The following is a 19479-nucleotide window of genomic DNA, read 5'->3' as shown; positions in this document are numbered from 1 at the left end:
GGTTGAGTAACCAGAGAAAACCCCTGATTCAAGAGAGGCTTGCCCTTGGGCAGCCTGAGATCTATGACTTGGGCCAGCATAAAAAGATGAGCTGTGTCACCAGAATCCCCTCTGGAATTTGAAATTGGGAAAAAAGATGAGAGAGTTGGCAGCACCGGAAGAAGCTAAAGAGCCTGCCTCGTGCGTTACCTTGAGACTGCTGCGTCCAGACAAGCCACCGCCTTGTGTGAGCCAAAGTCATAAGGAAATAGAAACTGTGAGTGGACAGGAGAAGCTATCAGTAGAGGACACTTAATATAAGCAGTAATGGCATAAGGAAAAGAGAGAACATGCAACTGAAGCAAGAGAGGTGGAACAGCCAGTTCCAGATCCACCTTGAAACTTGAGTCTTGTTCCAGTCTAAATCCATGGGTAGCCTTCAGCCACTTCTTAATCTGCTTTTCCTGGTGCTCGCCTGATTCCTGTTCCTCATGGGCTAAGAGCATAACTGAAACTGATTCAATTAAGTAGAGAAGAGAGAAAGAGAATCAAGGAGTCAAGGTGAGCATGGATGGGGGTACAGTGGTGGAATTTCTCATGAACTTCTCAGGGAAGAGTAGAAAAACTTTAAAATTTTAGATAGACAATTTGTATTTGATGAATGAATGAAGGAAGGAAGGAAAGAAGGTTAAGGCGAGAACATAAACAACTTTGAATAACAGGGTCAAGATTTTAGATGTGATACCACAGCCTACAGGAAACCACTGCAGTGTTGGGGCAGGTTGGAAATAACATCAATATGGTATTTGAAAAATCGCAGTCTTGGAAGACATTTTCCTTCCCAATGTTGCAGCATGCTTGCCCCAGCCCCACGATGATGGACTGAATACCTACGGGTAACTCCCCTTTGGCTGGGGAGTGGACAAACCAATTAGGATGGACCTCGGGAAACTTCCAGCCAGGTGGTCTAGAAGTTGGGAAGACCCCCCGCCTGGCATGCAGCTGCTGGAAATGCTGCAACTCTTTTTGACTGATTGGCAACAGCAACAAATCAGGGAATGTCGCTTCCACCTGCAAAGCCAAGATCAGTTCTAAATGGGTCCAGCGTCAAGGGCCGTGGGCCCGCAATGGACTTCCATGTAGAACCCGGAGGTCAGCTGTCTCCTCACACTCCCAGCCTGGCGTTTGGAGCGGCCGCCTCAGTTTCCCACCGTGCCAACAGGGACACAGACGCCGGCCGCTCTTTGAATGCCTCCTCCCACCAGACCCACTCACACAACATCAATGAGCAGTGGCGGTTTCTTGAGGGAAAGGAGAAAGGAGATTACATCCCAGCATAAACAGTTTAAAACGCAGACACGCCCCAAACCAGATATGTGTGTGCTCTAAAAAGGCTCCTTGGCAGGGAGAGTTTCTCTTACAGCGCATCCTCTCAGTCTAGTCTTCTGGCTCCTCTTTCCCTCTCCCAGATTCCTCCTGCTTTGTTATGCAAAGTCATTCTGTTGGGTCCTAGCTGCTGTCCTCAAATGTGCCTAGCCAAACCGATAACGTGGCTCAGATAAAAGACCCCTCCTGCCTATAGAGTTCATTAGACCCAGCCTCCTTAAATGATGATGGGGGTTACAAATAAAGTACATAGAAATTAATAAGCATATGGATGAGAATCTTATCCATATATCCAACGCAGCACTAGCTATGTCTCCTTGGACCCATGGCTTTCTGCTCCGCTTCCATTTGTTATTTGTAAGCTAAGAGGCTTCGGTGGGTTGAGCTCCGTGAGACCCATCAATCATCCAACCCTCATTTGGAATCTTTGCGTAAAGGTCAAGTGGAAGGACACAGGCAGGTGAAGAAGTCAGCCTTATATAAGCCCAGAAATGAAGGTGGGGGTGTGGGAGGGGCTGGGGGAGGGGGAGGGGGTCATGCTGAGAGGGGTCCCAGTGACAGGGTGACTGAGGCGTGGTGCCGCCCCCAGCACAGTCCCCCCCCTGCCCCCGCCAGCAGGCATTATGCGTGCGGTGCAGAGCTGCAGAGAAGGAGAAATGGCTGCTTCTCCGCAGACGCCCACGCTCCCACTGCATTAAGGGTCACACTGGGCCCAAGATGACTTTTTGATGAAGTGGATGCAGCATCTGGCCAGGGCCAACGGTTTTACCGTAGAGAAATGCTGAGCAGAAAGCATACCGAGCTTTCCAATGTGCAATCCTCCCTCCACTCCGCCCCCCAACTCTGTTTGCTTTTTAAAGTGTGTCTTCTGGATGTCATTTTCATTTTAAGCTATCTATAGCTTCTCAGTAAGTCAGAAGTGGGGTGGGGGTAGGACGGGGCCGGGCGGGAATCTAACAACAGGCGCTGGGCAGTTTCTGTGGGAACACCTATGCACCTGTGGGATGTATAAGGCACTGAGCAAGGACAGAACAAAGTAGCTTTTATCTCCTGCTTTCCAAAAGCCTTTGTGTGCTTTAGAAGCCGGTTATTATTGCATTATTAAAGCCCCAGTGAGCTGGGGCCAAGGCATGCCTATGCCAGAGCTGTCCCAGGCAGCTTCAACTGGTTCAGACTTCTCCAGGTCCAACCTGACTCCTGGCTTGTCCCCGCATTCCCGCTGCGGGGGGCAGGGGGAGGAAAGCGGGGCCAGCCCTTACTGAAGGTGGCCGTGGGCTTCTCACCAAACTGGTTCGTCCAGTTCCTGGGAATTTTTTTTGTGCATAATCCGTTTTGCCAATATTATGTTTCTGAAAGCACTAGCAGTGCAAGGTGGGGGGTTGGGGACTGGAGGGTGGGGGACTTTGGGGGGGGCATATCTAAAATGATATTTTCCTGGGTTCCAGCAAGCAGGTTGCCCAGAGGAGACTGGGTGGGCCGAGCGTAAAGGTGTGCTGAGGGGGCCCAAAGCTGGGGTGGGGACAGCCTGGGCCACAGTTTCTGGAGGGATGGTCTGCCCCAGCTCATCAGAGATTGCCAGTCACACGATACCTGTGACCTATGTCATCGGCCCTAACTCCTACTTTCACAGACAAGGAAACTGAAGCCTAGAGAGAGGAGGTGACGCGCCCAAGGTCACGCAGTGCTGTCCTACTGGGGACAGCCACCCTCAGGCTGCACACTCACCGAGCACGTGCCAAGTTCATTCCCGAGGTGTGATGCCCTTTAAATGGCAATGCCAGTTTGTTAGCGTTTGGGAAAATAAACATGGGCTGCATTTTTCACTGGGCCTTACGTGGCACCCAGCAAAGCTCAGCATGGTTAGGAACTTAGGCTTCAAGACAAAGCCAAAAAAAAATCAATTATCAATGTCACGCCGATGTCCTCCAACCAGCACCAGTGAGATGATTTTCATGTGAATTGGAGAAACAGCGAGCGCCACAGGATGCAGCACCACAGAACAGTGGAGGGTCGCCATGGAGTGTTGATCAGCCCACACACTGCACAAAGGGGCCTGGCTGAGATGCTGAGCGGTGGTGCAAATCCAGCCTGCCCTCCACTGACCTGGCAGCACCCTGGCAAACAGCTCCTCTGGTTTCATGCCATGTTACCTTAAAGTAGTGAAGCTTCCCTCTCTGCTTCTGGCCCTTACTCTGTATTCCCCCTTCCTCTTCACTCTACCCACCAAAAACTTCATTGAATTTTTTTTTTTAATGTATCATTTTTCAGGTTCACTTTTTAAGCTACAACCAGTGAATTATTGGTGGGGCCTGCCCACACTGCACCATTTTAAGTCACTGGGTTCGTCTTCAGGCTGCTTATTTCACCTTTGGGGGATGGTCTTCCCACAGTGCATCTGACTGACTCTGTTCCCGTGCTGCTTCCTCCTGGAAGCCTTCCCTGATACCTTCTCTCCTGCACACCCCCACCCCAGTGGGTGAGATGCCATGCCCTACAGCACCGTAGGCACACACCTACGGGGCTTTCAGTACTTTGGCATGAAACAATCTACCAATGAGCCCATTTCCCCCTTAAACCCGTCCTGTCTAATACAGTAGCCACAGGTCACATGCGCCTATTGAGCCCTTGAAAAAAATATGTCCAGTCCGAATAGAGAAGTGAAGTACATGTAAGATACATATTGGATACCACAGCTTAGTATGCAAATAACGAAAAATACCCAATGAATGCCTTTTTTCTTTTTGGCATGGGCAGGCTCTGGGAATTGAACCCGGGTCTCCAGCATGGCAGGTAAGAGTTCTGCCACTGAGCCACTGTGGCACACCCTCATTAATACTTTTTATATTGATTACATGTTGAAATGACAAAGTTTTGGGTCTATGGTTTAAATTAAATATATGATTAAAATCAAAATGTCATTGTTCCTTTTCATTTTTTAAATGTGATCACTAGAAAAATTTAAATTATATATATGGCCTACATGATATTTCTGTTGGACAGTGCAGCTCAGACGATGCCCCTTGAGCCGTCAGGGACAATGTCTTGTTCATCTTGTACCTTCAGCTGGAAAGTATTTGTAACGGCAGGGGCCACCTCGCATTATCCCTGTCGCTGCCCGGTCCGTCTCCCAGGACATTTGTGTTCCCTGAGCAGAGAGCATGGCCACCCATGACAGTGCCTGGATGAATGAGTAAAAATGGAGGTAAAGTAAGTATTTTATCTAAATATGTAGGGGAAGGATTTTTAAATTTAGTCTTGCTTTAGTTTCACTTGGACCATAGATGTGATATTGAGATCTTAGAGACTGGGGAGAAAGGAGTGGCGTAGCTGCAGCGCCCTGGGATGGAGTCTTTCCAAGTTCAAGGAAAACAAAGGAAGCAGGAAGAGAACCAGGCACACAGCAGGAGACAGAGCCCCTGTGTTCTCACGGCCGGCGGTTTGCGAGTTGAGGGACAAACTTCTTAAAAAGTCAATAATTAGATAAACGAGTCTGGGCCATGCACGTAAACACAGGACAAAGTACATATGAAATAGACTCTGACATTCATGACACTGTCAGGCAACAGCTTGGTCCGTCCTCTTAAATATTGACCAATTTGATGTTACCCTCCATATTTTCAAATCTTTGAATTTTTTTCTGCATATAGAAATTAAATTGGCTCATTTAAAAATATATATATATATATATCTAAGGCAAAAAAGAAAACCTTTCAATTATAAAGAACTGTTAAGAGCAAAATATCAAAGTTCTCTGTGACCCCCACCCACTCCAAACCACACCCCATTAAGCAATCAGTATTAATAGGTTTGTGCTTTTCCTTCTAGACTTTGCCTTCATCCAAATACTTTCTTTGCTGTTGCTTTAGAATTTTTTTTTACAAAAATGAGATGGTGTACTAAATATCATGCTTTTTAAGAATATTAAAATGTTGTCAACATTTTCCCATATCAGTGTGTGTGAGTATGTATGCGTATGTGTGTGCATCCTTTTCCTTTTAGCTGCAGCATAGTATTCCATTTATTTAATTCATCTTATTCCTGGACATTCACTGATAAGGACACTTTTTTTTTTTATTGCGAACAAGGCTGCAGCAGACAGCCTCAGAAATGTCTTTACAACATTTGAGCTTCCATAAGCAGAAATATCTCTGTTTATGTCCTAATGAAGATGTTGCATCTAATCAGAATAAAACCGCCCATATTTTCAAAGAGCAAAAACAGATCAGGGTGGGGTGCAGAGAATGAGTGGTAATGATAATTGTGGGTGTTTGGGTTTGGTGTGATGAGTTCTGTTATGATGCAAAAGAAGTCCATTTAGCATGAATCTCATCTTCTAGCTGAAGCTCTCTAAAATTGTTCATTTACACCTAAAAGATTTAATCTAAAGTCTAAAATTTGGATCAGAGAATTTGGATGAGCCCTTGTGAAGCTCAAGAACATTATCTTACCTATATCCCAGGAAGAGGTGGAATTTGATATACGTTTCCATCTGGCCCTCACTGGTCTGTTTCCACTTTTTCCTATTGAACGACGTGTGGGTTCTTTAGTTACACAGGTAACTGTGGTTTGAAATTCAAAACAGCAGTATGTCTTTCATAATTCTCCTGAGAAGGAAAAATTCCAACTGTGAAAAATGCCAGTAGAGCTTCCCCTACCCCTGCAGTTGTGCCTAAATGTCCTAACATCACTCATCTCTCTGAACTGGTGTGTCCTAAGCTGTAAAGTGACGCCAGCTATTCTGAATCATTATTGTGAGTCAAGATTGAGGAGTAAAGATATTGTATGTAAAACACCAAAACACTGTATAGAATAATGGCAGCTATTATCATTTTCAATTGAAACTACTAGGATTAAATAACAAGAGAAAGAGATAAAACTAAGAGGCAGTTGGGAGAAAAGAATATCCAAGGAATGTTACTAGTAAATTTGGATATTTTTATTGCAGCAACTTGGATCCTATTCTCTAGGGAGCCAGGAGCTAAAGGCTATTAAGAAACACTTCTTGCCAGGCTCTGCGTTGGGAATTTTATAAACATCATCTTACTTAAGTCTCACCATAAACTTGCGAGACAAGTATTCCCTTTCCATTTTATAGATTGGAAAACCAAAACCCAGAATGTTTAAGTGGCTTTCTTGGATGCATCAAGCTGATAAGTGGATAAGCTGGGACTAAAACTCAGACCATTTGCTCCCAAATATAGGTATGTCCACTTGCCAGGTCGCTGCCACTGCACCAGGCCACCTCAGACTGCTTTCCACTTCCTTATCTCCCGCACCATTCTTCAGCTGACCCCACTCTGGTCTCTGTGGCAGATTCAGAACCTGCCTCTTGCCCTGCTACATTCTAAACTTACTAAACTCGTCCAGCTGCAAGTGTCAGAAAGTTAATGCAAACCAACTTAAGTACAAATGGGACTGAATTGGCCCATGTACATGAGAAGTTTCAAGGTGGGCTTCAGGCACACCTGCATCCAGGAGCTCAGATGGTGTCATCTACTCTCTCTCAGCACTCAGCTTGCCTCCGGGTTCTGGATTGATGTTACTCTCAAACAGACTCTTTCCTCCTGGCAGAAACCTCAAAGCCCATGATCCCAGGAAAAAAGAATGCCATTCGTCCTTCCCAGTGTCTACATTTCCCATATGACAAATAGTGAAAATGCACACGCCCTTTCCTCAACTGCGGCCTTGAGGGACAGCCTACCTTGCTGGCCAGCCTCAGTCTCAGACCCACCCTGGTGACCTGGGGATGTGAGGTCAGCACTACCTGAATCACAAAATATGGTTCCCCTATAGAATATAGGGTTCTACCTGTAATGATAAGCAGGGCAAAATAAATCCTCAATACACCAAAACCCCAGATATCCTCTGCAGAATTCTTGTTTTTCATTCAGTAACAACTCTTTCATAAACCTTGCCTTTTGCCTGAGAAAGGTCCTATTTCAAATTCACAAGGATTCTGTAGCTGTTTCCATTTTGCATGTTTTCCCTTGAATTATTACGTACAACAACACATGGTATATCTTGTTCCCACTTCCTGTCTGATTTAGCATAATGGCATGGTAATTTTCGGATGCTTTTGGATGCAATTTTCAGAAAATCCTACTCAAAATGGCTTAAACAAAGAAGAAAATCTCTTTTCCCACATAATTAGAAGACCCAGGGTAGGACAGTTACGGGGGTGACTAATTTAAGGCTCAGATTCTTGGATTTTCCTCTCTGCCATCCTTAATGAGTCAGCTTCACCCTCAGATGTGCTCCCCTCAAGGTTATGAGACAGCTACACGATCCTGAGCCCCTTGCACAGCTGGCACCCATCTGCTCAGGTTGCCTGGACAACAGCACACCTTTGTCAGCATGTGTCACATGCTGCCTACAATGGTGAGAGCTGTAACCCTTTCTCTGCAACCAGCTAGAGACCTCCCCTCTGCCATGAAGGCAAAAGAATGCTTCTCACTTGGTCCTTCCAAGGACCTGGAGAGGTCTCAGCAATGTGCTCACAGGATCATATGTTTTGTAGAATTTGCAAATGTATGCTATTTTAACCACAATTGATAAGAATGCTGGCTCTCACCCTCAGATCCACCCCCATCCCCACCCCATCTCCTATCTCTTCAGGTGGGATGGCACTGGAGGGATGGCACTCTTCAGGTGGGATGGCACTGGAGGGCCCCTAGGTATTTTGGGGATGCAGTTAAGAGGAGGATGAGTGTGGAAAAAGTTTAGCTTGGGTTTATGAGAATATAGCTATGTGGTCTGCCATCCCTTCCATGTATAGCTATGTTAAAGCCATCCGAGAGCAAGAATGACTTTCTGGAACATTCCTATCACCCGCGGTGCCCACTCGTCAACCATCTTGGTACGCAGGGCAAGGCTTTCACACAGAAACATGAATGGATCCTTCAGCCCCCAGCACCAGATGTATATGCAGAATAGAAGAGAAATACAGTTTGAAATGTGGAGAGCCTTAGAGAGTGTATGAAAATTCCTCCAAACATCAGATGTTTAAAGTTTTAAGTGGATGATTCATTAATCACAAACACCTCAGTAGACTGAAAGTTCTCTGTTATGAGGAATATGCCTAATAATGCAGTGCATTCAATGACAAAAAATAATCCCTTTTTGCTGTTGTTATTTTTTATGGGAATTATGAGGAATAGAATTTATGATGATTTCTATGTCTATATGGCATATACCCATAGCCTAATGACGAAAGTAAGCGTGCTTAGAATAGTTCAGGTATGATAGAAACTAGATGAAAGTTTTCTAAAATTTGACAACAATCATATAAATTTACACGACAATTACCAATAAGTTGGGAAGTTAAAATAATTTCTTTAAACTATCAATAATAAAAAAACAGTTTTGATTAGCCATTCTAGAGGAAATGCTGAATTACTTTTCTCTCTGTAGATCATGATATCACCAAAGTATAATTAATTAAAGAGGTGATCAAAGAGTTTACAGCCAAAAGATGTTTAAAAAAATATGCTATTATGGACAGTTAAAATATCATAATTTTTATTCTTTTTCAGACAGAAGATCTCCAACATTTAAAAAGGTTGGCCCCCATAAAATCTGATCGACCACTGGTTAAGGGAGAAAGTGCAGCAATATTAAAACTGACTTTTGTTTCACTTTTAACTGGTAAATCTGAGTTTCTGTGCTAGATCCCCTGTAAGGAAAACAGGATTTTTGCCCTTGAAACTGGAAAATTAGTCTTTAACCAGGCCAAAATAGGGGCAGCATGGAATGGTGGCAGACACTAGAGTTTGGCCCATTTTTTGGCTGTCCAGTAAGACAAATAGAACTCGGGCATATTATTTATCCTTGGAAGTCAATCTTTTCATCTATAAAATGAGAACATTGGGTTAGATGGACTCAAAGTTCCCTCCAGTGCTACGTCTCTGATTTTTTGTTGTGTTTGTCTTTCTTTGTGTATGACTCTGATTTTAATAGCTAAATGTCACTAAGTGGAGAGATCTCATGACTTGCTGTGGAGGCTCAGAAGAATGACGCATGAATTTTTAATTTGTAAATGCCTTCTGCTAAGTTTGTGAACCTGATCATTCACATAAGCAGGTTAAACATCTCCCTCATATATTATTTTGCCCTGTTCAATTATTGAACAAAACCTTTTTCTCATACATAAGACAATGGTAAACATTTGCAATGTCCCTTCTAAGCAGTCACGAAGTCTGTATAAGTGGAATCTGAAACAGTAAACCTTTACTGTTAAAACTACGCCATCACCTCTTATTTCTATGCCCTTTCTAATTTCTTTAGACTAACTTATATATTTGATTTTATTTTAGCTACACCAAATTCTTAGGGAGTACATAAAGCAGGGAAAATTATGACCATTTAATGGATATGGAAACTTATGATGAAGAAAAGGCTAAATCACTCTTCTATTAGTTGTAGTTATCTAGGGAGAGAAACAACTAGAGATAGAACTTAGCCATGGTATTTATCCTTGGAAGCCAGTCTTGTCATCTGTGTCTAGTCCTCAGATGTCCAGTCCCATTATGAAAGGTCAACATACAAAAACAAGCCCCTGGGATAGAGAGGTGGACACCCTGGCTATGACCAACTACTGACAAATATTGGCCAAAGGCCCAGGATTTCATGACAAGGGAACAAGGGTTCCTCCAATCTTGGGGATAAATCTGGAATTAATTTTCAAGGTTAAAGGAAAGCCAGTTAAGAGTAGCCAGGCCCCCAAAGGTAAATGGGGTCTAGCACTGGTACCTCCCACCAGCCCTAGTGCACAGCTAAATGGCCTGGCTGAGTGATTGGTAACCATCAGACAGCTCAGAGTCTGTAGAACACAGGTGACGTTGGCGGGGCACCAGTTGGCTGCCTGGTGTCAGCTGGTCCTCTCTGACCTGTACTCTGGCGGATGCTTGAGATTAGTCAGTTTATCCCAAGTGGAATTAGGACACACGAAAGGACACGTGCATCTCCCACACCTGCGTACCTCAGTTGTGCGTGCACCTGCCCAGGAACCTCTATTCAAATATTGATGAACAGCAGCTATGCCACAATAGCCGCCCAGCCGGTGCTTTCTGCTCCACCCCGTCAGTGAAACGGGAGCTCCCTCTGAAAGGCAGGCCTGGCTTCTGCAGGAAATGGATAGCAGTGTTTCTAAAACGTGCAGCTGGGACAGCTCAGCTTGGAAGTGAGAGCAGCTATGGGTGCTTGTACATAAGCCTTAGAGTTTGGTGAATGGTTATCTTGCAATAATTGCCAGCTGTTTCCTTAAAAAATTTATTTATTTATTTATTTATGCATTTATATATATATTTGAAATTGCACTAGGACAAACACCCCAAACACATTTTGGACGTAGGTGGCACAGGACTCGGCTCAGGGCCCAAGCCTACCAGTCAGCTGAGGCTGCTATCAGGACTGACTACTTGATGGGGTCTGTCCAGACTACTTGTTCAATCACTGCTCTTCCTGACTACTTCAGTCCGCTGAGCCACTTGAAGACAAAAATGCAAGTAAAAATTCAGCTGCTGTTAACACAAATAAACTTTAAATGTACAAAGTTAGAACTGCAGTATCCAGTTGGTGATTCTGGCTTCTCAGAATTTTTAATGAAGATAAACACATCTTGGCATTATTTTTTTACCCAAACACTGACTTGTAAGGTCTTTTCCTTCCTCACACTTAATATCTCTGATAAAACTACTATGCTATTCCATGCCCTTTCGTCAGAGATAATCCATAGCTATCAGAAAGGAAGAAAACGATGGAATAGTGTTTTTATTTCCTAGGTTGTCTTCAAGCAGATACCGTGAAATGTGTTAGCTTTAAACAAGGGGGATTTATTAGCTCACAGTTTGAAGCTGTGAGAATGTCCAAATCAAGACGTTAAAGTGATGATTTCTTCCTAAAGACAACTGCCGTTGGTCCTTGGCTCCCTGTCACATGGCAAGGTACATGGTGGCATCTGTTGGCTTCCCCTTTCTCTAGAAGAGAAAGGGTTCTGTCAATTTCTGCTTCTTGCTCCTGTTGTCTCTCATTCTCTCTCTCTCTCTCTCTTCATTCCATTTACAAAGGACTCCAGTAAGAGCGTCGAGACTGAATATGGTGGGTCACACCTTAACTGAAGTAACCTCATGAAAAAATCCTCTTTACAATGGGTGCATACCCACAGGGATGGATTTGCTTTAATGACATGATTTGCTGGCATACATAAAGTTCCAAACCACCACAGGTGAGAAAAAATAACTCATGCTTAGTGCATGCCTTCTGTAGGGCAGGGCCTGTAAATGCATATATCTTTTTTAGGGGGTGGGGTAGGGAGCGGTGCATGGTCTGGGAATCGAACTCGGTTCTCCCGCACGGAAGGTGAGCATTCTACCACTGAATGATCCGAATGTATAAATCTTTTATACCTTCTGTTTTGGTTTGCTAAAGCTCCCAGAATGCAATATTCAAAAAATGGTTTGGTTTTACAAAGGGGATTTATTAAGCTACAATACTAAGGCCCTGGAAATGTCCAAATTAAGCATCAGCAAGAGGATAACATCATTGAAGAAAGGCTGATGGCATCAGTGTTCCTCTGTCACTTGGGAAGGCGCATGGCGATGTCTGCTGGCCCTTCTCTCCTGGTTTCAAAATGGCTCTCTTAGCTCCTATGGGTCCTGACTTCTGCTAGGGCATTTTCTTTCTTCAAGCATCTGCGCTTTCTCCAAAATGTCTCCCTCTTAAAGGACTCCAGTAAGTGGGTTAAAACCCACCTTGAATGGGTAGGGTTACATTTCCATGCAAAACAACATAATCAAAAGATTCCACCCAACAGTAGGTCTGCTCCCACAAGATTGGATTCAAAGCACATGACTCTTTGGGGGTACACAACAGTTTCAAACCAGCACATTCCACCCTCTGGACCCCCAAAAGACATGTTCTTTCCATATACAAAATACATTCATTCTAACACAATATCACAAAAACTTTAAACCATTTTAGTAACAATGAAAATGCAATACAAAGTAAAACACAGCACAGAGTCTCATAAAAATCAGCTACAGGCATGGTCTGTCCTAAGGCAAAATTCTCCTCTGGCTGTGGACCTGTGAAATTCAGAACATGTTATCTGCTGCCAATATACAAAGAAGGGACAGTCATGGGATAAATATTCCCATTTCCATGGGGAGAAATTGGACGGAAAACAGGGATCACCAGATAGAAACAATTCTGAAAACCTCAGGGCAAACTCTGTTGGATTTCAAAGTCTGGAGGGTCATTTATAGGATGATATTTTATCCTCAGGGATGAATGAATGGCTCTGCTCTCAGCAAACATTGGAGGAAGGGTTGCAACATTTGGTAACATTCTTGGCCCCACCCTCCTCAAGATCTGCTGATATTCAGACTTTCTGCCATCTCCAGGACACAAGTTCACCCCTCTCCAACAGTGAGGCTATGGCTAGGCTTTCCCCAATTCCCAGGGAATGGGTCTACCCTCTCTGAGGTCTAGACAGCAGCACTCATTCTAAAGGATGAGGTGGAACACCTGCCCTCTGCCTTATGGGCAAACTCACTTTCTCCACAGGCATGGGTGGGTCTGCTTTCCTGGCTCAAAATTTCTTGGCTCCAGACCTTAGAATCCATGGTTCTGCCTTTGAAGTCATTTTTCCTTCAAGTTGTCCCTTTTTGTCCCTTTCAGTCCAGACTGGCAGCGGTTCTGTTTATACATATCTCACAAATATTTTTGGCTTGGTATGTAGCCTACACGGGTGACAACCATCAGACAATAGGACTTTCCATAAATCCTTTCTGGATTGTGGCATTTCTAATGTTGGCTTTTTCTGAAATGGCTAACTGGTTGATGTTTTGTTAAATCCTCCACATGAGGCACTCTTTTCTGAGGTCTCACTTTCTGGAAGCCCAAGATTTTCTAGACCATCAATTTCTGGTTTCTTTGTACCCAAGAATTCAGTTCTAGCTTGTCCCTTTCTTGTTTCATTTTACTATTAGCAACAAGGAGAAGCCAGGCTACATTTCCCACATTTAGTTTGGAAATCCCTTCAACTAAGTATACCATCTTATCACTTTCAAATTCTACCTTCTATCCAACACCAGTACTCAATTTTGCCAAATTCCTTGTCAATTTAAAACAAGGGTTGTGTTTCTTCCACTTTGCAACAACACATTCATTATTTCTGATAAGTCCTCACAGAAGTATCCTTAGAGTCCACATTTCTACTAGCAGTAGAATTCAGGTCTTTCTTTTTAATCAAGCATATCACAATTCTTCCAGAACCATCTCCTTATTCATTTATGAAGTCATTCAAGTATTTTTTTTTTTTTTTTTTGGTATTTGTAAATTGCAGCACTCCACTTATCTGGTAGCAAAATCTGTTTCAGTTTGCTAAAACTGCTGGAATACAATACACAAAAAATGGATTGGCTTTACAAAGGGGATTTATGAATTTACAATCCTAAGACCATAGAAATGTCCACATCAAGGCATCAAAAAGAAGATACTTTCACTAAAGGAAGGTCGATTGTGTCTGGGTTCCTATGTCACATGGGAAGGCATACAGTGATGTCTGCTAGCTCTTTTCTCCTGATTGGTTTCAATGTGGCTCTCTTGGCTCCCATGGGTCCTTCAGGCTTCTGCTGAGGCATTTTCTTTCTTCAAGCATTTGTGCTTTTTCCAAAATATCTCCCTTTTAAAGGGCTCCTGTAAGTGGATTAAGACCCTTCTTGAATGAGTGGGTCCACAGCTCCATGGAAACAACCTAATCAGAAGGTCCCACTAAACAATAGGTCTGCCCCCATAAGACTGGTTTAGAAGTACATGGCTTTCTGGAGTACATAACAGTTTCAAACCAGCACCCCTTCCTACAAATCTAAGACACTTCCTACAAATCTAAACCAGAAATGGGCATTAGAATTCCCATGAATAGCTGAGGCCCCTAAAGGGTAGGCAATTCATCCAAGGTCACAAAGGGAGTATGTTCTGACCTGGCCTGCTCACTCCCAGATACCCTCTCCAGTTGTGAGCTGTGTTTATTACAACTAACAATTTGTCAAACTCTAGGGACTCATTGGCCCTCATTAATTGAAATCAGTCTGCATTTTTGAGTTGCTTTAATGCTCATAAGTCTGACACACAAGAAGGCAGACATAAAGCATTTTATGTGGTAAAACTATTGATAAAGGCTAATCTTCTTTAGGAAACGAAGAACAGCCCACTGATTATTTTTCCAACCACTCTCTACTGTTAATGGTCTTGGTCACTGTTCTAATAGGTGCATAAAGAAACTGGAAATATAAACCAAAAGCTTGGCTCTTCTCCTTCATTATAAGGTGGCCTAAGTTTTGTCACTCAACTTTGTGGTGTCTCACTTTTCTTATCTGTAAAATGGGCACAATAGTTATGCTGAAGGTGAAATGAGACTACATATTTGAAAGCTCTTTGAAATATCATTCAGGTGTCTTGGCTTCTAATAAATGCAAACATAGTGTGAAATAGGTACACACGGGCGGAGTCGCGCGCGGGGCGTGGGGCGTGAGGCGTGAGGGTTGAGGCTGTGCTGCAGAGCTGAGGCGCTGAGGAGCCGAGATCGCTGCGAAGTCGACCCCTGGACTCTTGAGGGAAGCGCAGCGCGCGGGAGCCGGCCCCCAGAGCAGCCCCGGAGCAGGAGTCGCCGTCTGCGGAGCCTAGTCGAGCCGGCCATGGCGTTGTCGATGCCACTGAACGGGATGAGGGAGGACAAAGAGCCCATCATAGAGCTCTTCGTCAAGGCTGGCAGTGATGGTGAAAGCATAGGAAACTGCCCCTTTTCCCAGAGGCTCTTCATGATTCTTTGGCTCAAAGGAGTTGCATTTAGTGTCACGACCGCTGACCTGAAAAGGAAGCCTGCAGACCTGCAGAACTTGGCTCCTGGGACCCACCCACCATTTATAACATTCAACAATGAAGTCAAAACGGATGTAAATAAGATTGAGGAATTTCTTGAAGATGTCTTATGCCCTCCCAAGTACTTAAAGCTTTCACCAAAACATCCAGAATCAAATACTGCTGGAATGGACATCTTTGCCAAATTCTCTGCATATATCAAGAATTCAAGGCCAGAGGCTAATGAAGCACTGGAGAGGGGGCTCTTGAAAGCACTGCAGAAACTGGATGAATATTTGAATTCTCCCCTCCCTGATGAAATTGATGAGAATAGTATGGAGGATATTAAATTTTCTACACGTAAATTTCTGGATGGCAATGAAATGACATTAGCTGATTGCAATCTGCTGCCCAAACTGCACATTGTCAAGGTGGTGGCCAAAAAATATCGCAATTTTGATATCCCAAAAGGAATGACTGGCATCTGGAGATACTTAACTAATGCTTATAGTAGGGATGAATTCACCAATACCTGCCCCAGTGATAAGGAGGTTGAAATAGCATATAGTGATGTAGCCAAAAGACTCACCAAGTAAAATGGCTCTTATGAGATGGATGTATTCACCTCTTCCCCTAACAGAATATGCTTTTCCTAACAGACTACTTCTCTTCCTATAAAGTAGAAACTTTATTTTGCATGAACATGCAGTTATTCAGGATTAGGATAAAGGATAGACAAGGTATAGTAGCTATCTTAAAATATACACTCCCAAGCAGTATTATTTTAAAATTCTCTTATCCTGCCTACTTCCCCTACCCATATCCCACTCTCCTCTAATTTGGTGACATTCCATCACAAACTTTTCAGTTGAGAGGTGGTTTGCCATCTCTCTGGAGCCCTCACCATACACTGTGTATAGATGGCAGAACTTTTGAAGTGCAATGTTTCACTGCTAAAATGGTAGCCATGACTTCATCAGTCTGCCCCAAACTGGTGCATAACGCATGGTACAAGGAATATTTTTGTATTTTTGGAATTTTATAATAGTAAAAGTATATGAAAGGATTGCTACTGTATCAGAAATATTCTCTTTCAATTTAGTCTATCCTGGATATGTACTAAAGGATATTACCACCGATAAAGAGAGCCTTTTATGTATAGTCACAACAGATTTTGCTAGTTTGCTTTGTAGATTGATTTTTATTTTTATCTAAAAGCATTTATCGTTTATACCAGTTGTAACATCTTATACTATGTAGAAGCTAAAAATTTAGAGGGAGGGGATGGTAGTCTCAATATCTTCCTCAAGCATTTTATCCTTATGAGAAAAACTGATGGATACCTGATACTCTGTCTAAAACTGTTATTTGATGTATGAAATTTGCCTAGTGCCATTCATTTGGAACATTATTGCTTTCTTCCAGTTTCTTTTTATTTAAAAAGCTCCTTTTTTTGTTTTTTTGGCAAGCATAGATCTATACCTTTGTTTTAATAGATCTTTTGAGCAACACTACATAGACTAATAGTGAGTTACTTTAGCTGTAGCAGTACAGTGGTTAGTCATTTAAAAACTAACACACAGAAATTAACCTAAGGAATGTGGGGTCTGTTTGTCAAAATAGTAAATAAAATTTTGTTTCTAAAGAACATTTAATGTATATAATTTTTGTAAAGAATGCATTATTCATCCTATATTAAAAGCAAGATGAAATATACAGATTATCACCCCTTTCTCCCCACCCTCTCCAAAAAAAATTTAATGTTAGACTTTGGGTGGAGGATCATTCACTCCTTCTTCACTGAATTGAAGATGTTGTGGTGAGTGTGTATATTCAGTTTTGCCTAATTTCAATCAATGTATTTCTGTGAGTTAAGTTTTTTCTATAGCCATGTTGAGAAATAGCACTCTGCATGAATTTTATTTTTTAAATTGAAGTCCTGTCCCAGGAATTATTTGTCTCTAACAGGAAAGGAGGAACTTGGTGAAAATAAAACAAAAGTTTGCTATTTATTTATTCATCTGTATTTTTTTTTTAATGAACTGTCTAAATACCATTCCAAAGACTGTGGTTGTGACTGAAATACATTTTTGATAATTTTTATACCTAAGTTGTTTAAAAAGTGCTATTTCTCATGGGTTGCTTTTGAAAAAAATTAAGTATATTGCTTTAAAATGGCAATATTTTACTCCCTTTTGTATGTAAACATTTAGAAAGCACTGGCTTTATGGAAGCGGCCAGACTTTTATAATCATACTCCATTTTTTACATACAGTAATTGGTTGGTATAGAAAAATGATAGGGAAAGCTCTGTATTGTATTCATTTGGCTCAGGAAGATTCTTTTGTTTTTCCTTTCCTAGAACTTCTTGTTGCTGATCATAAGTTGTAGCAAACATCTTTTGTAATTAGATAGTGGATGATGATTTGTCTGGTTCCAGGAAAAAGCACTATCAGGCACTTCACATGGATTATCTATTGAGGAATTATATTTCAGTTGTTTCTGTGGGTAAAATGTTATATCTATACTGATACAGAGGCAGGAATGATCTCTCTTCACCTACTTTTAAAATAGTGGCAACTTAACACTCAGGAGGTGTTGAACCTTGCCGAATAACTTAAAGTATAAAAAAGATTTGAGAGGTGGGGAGCCTGTTGTTTCTGCCGAATGGTGGACTAAGTGGTACCAAGAGGAGGACTAATAGAGGAAAGAGCTACGTTCCTTAAAGTATACTGTTGAAGAACACATTTGGCAATTCGATTGTGAAGTATTTTCACTTTGGATATTTATTCTCATTATCTTTTAAAATCTTTATGATTATACTTAGCTGTCTAGCTGTATGACCTAGGAGGGCCTTTGTGCTCGTTGTCACACTTGGCTGGTCTATTGATACCAACAAAGACAGATTTACTTTTCTCTGTAGAAAGATTTTATTCCTTTATCAGCAAAGTTAGTAAAATGAAATTGAGATTGGCAAATGCATAAAAGCTAAGAAGAAGGATTATTATGCAACATGCATCCATCATATGTTTATGGAAAAATCATGGCTTAAAATTTGGGGAGATTTGGGACATAGAGGTTTTCATGTAGTATGTGGTTGACATAAAGGAAATCACCTGATAGTGTTTCTACAACTACCCAATAATTTCCCCCCTTTTTCCACTTCACTGAGGAGATGAGAATCTGAAAGGGAAATCTCACTACATTCCAAGCGATTTTGAGAAATTTTTGTACTCAACAGGTGGAAAGCTCTATTTCAGTTACCTTTTTTTTTTAATGTAGATGCAAATTTTCTATACAGTTCTGTTTTACTAGTATTGATAACTTGTGATAAAATTCAAGTAAGATTTTATTTCTTGGTAACTTTGACCTCCACAACTTACCCTTAAACTCTTGAGCAATCTGTATATGATTAGGAGATTTCTGACATTTATTCCTACCCCAAGCTGATCCATTCGAATTTAGGCATTATTATTTTATCTCTCTTGGATTTTAAATCTCTCCAGAGTTGCATGTAGATTGCTCTCCTTTCTGTGCATTAAAAAATCCATTTATAAGATATCTTCAGAGTTAAAGAGAGAGAAAATAGAAATGTATTTTTTCTTGCACATTTTGATGCACATTTCATTAAGTTTATTGATACAAATTTCTTACACTGGTTATAATCATTATTTGATTCAAGGAGGGGGAGGCATTCATTATTGATATGTTATTATACTATATGGGCCTTTTTTATTCTGCCCTTTACAATTTTTCAAGATTGGGGCCACCATAATAATGTTTTTATCATAGAAAAAATGTTCAGTTTCCCAAGCCATAATGTTGAGCAGAACTTGAGTATTTTCTTTAGAATTGCTTGAAAAGGCAAATGAAAGCTTATTATAAAATGCTTGTGTTTTCTTTTCTCTCTTGGAACTTACACACCAGTCTATTGCTGGCAGCTATTGTATTAAAAAAAATAAAGTATATTTTCACTATCAAAAAAAAAAAAAGAAATAGGTGCACACATATAATGACAGCTAATGACAATACAACAGTGGATATTCAATGACTGTGCGTGGGCACTGAGCTAAATGCCTACAGTCATGATTTAATTCAATCCTCCCAACACAATGAGATGAAGTCTAAGGAAAAAGTGAACCCAGCGAGGTAAAAAAATTTGTCAAGCCACATAGCTGAAAAATGGCAGAATCAGGTAGGATTCCAACCCAGATGGTTTCCTTCCAACGTCATGCTATTTACCACTACCGATACTGC

General features: G+C 41.9%; 1 pseudogene; it reads left to right on the top strand.

The window, feature by feature from the left end:
- The first annotated feature begins 14872 nt into the window (after window positions 1-14872).
- On the top strand, window positions 14873-19162 carry LOC143649803 (chloride intracellular channel protein 4 pseudogene; annotated as a pseudogene).
- Window positions 19163-19479: the final 317 nt, after the last annotated feature.

This window comes from Tamandua tetradactyla, chromosome 11, assembly GCF_023851605.1.
Source record: "Tamandua tetradactyla isolate mTamTet1 chromosome 11, mTamTet1.pri, whole genome shotgun sequence".
NCBI lineage: Eukaryota > Metazoa > Chordata > Mammalia > Pilosa > Myrmecophagidae > Tamandua > Tamandua tetradactyla.
This window is presented reverse-complemented; position numbering and strand designations above follow the sequence as displayed.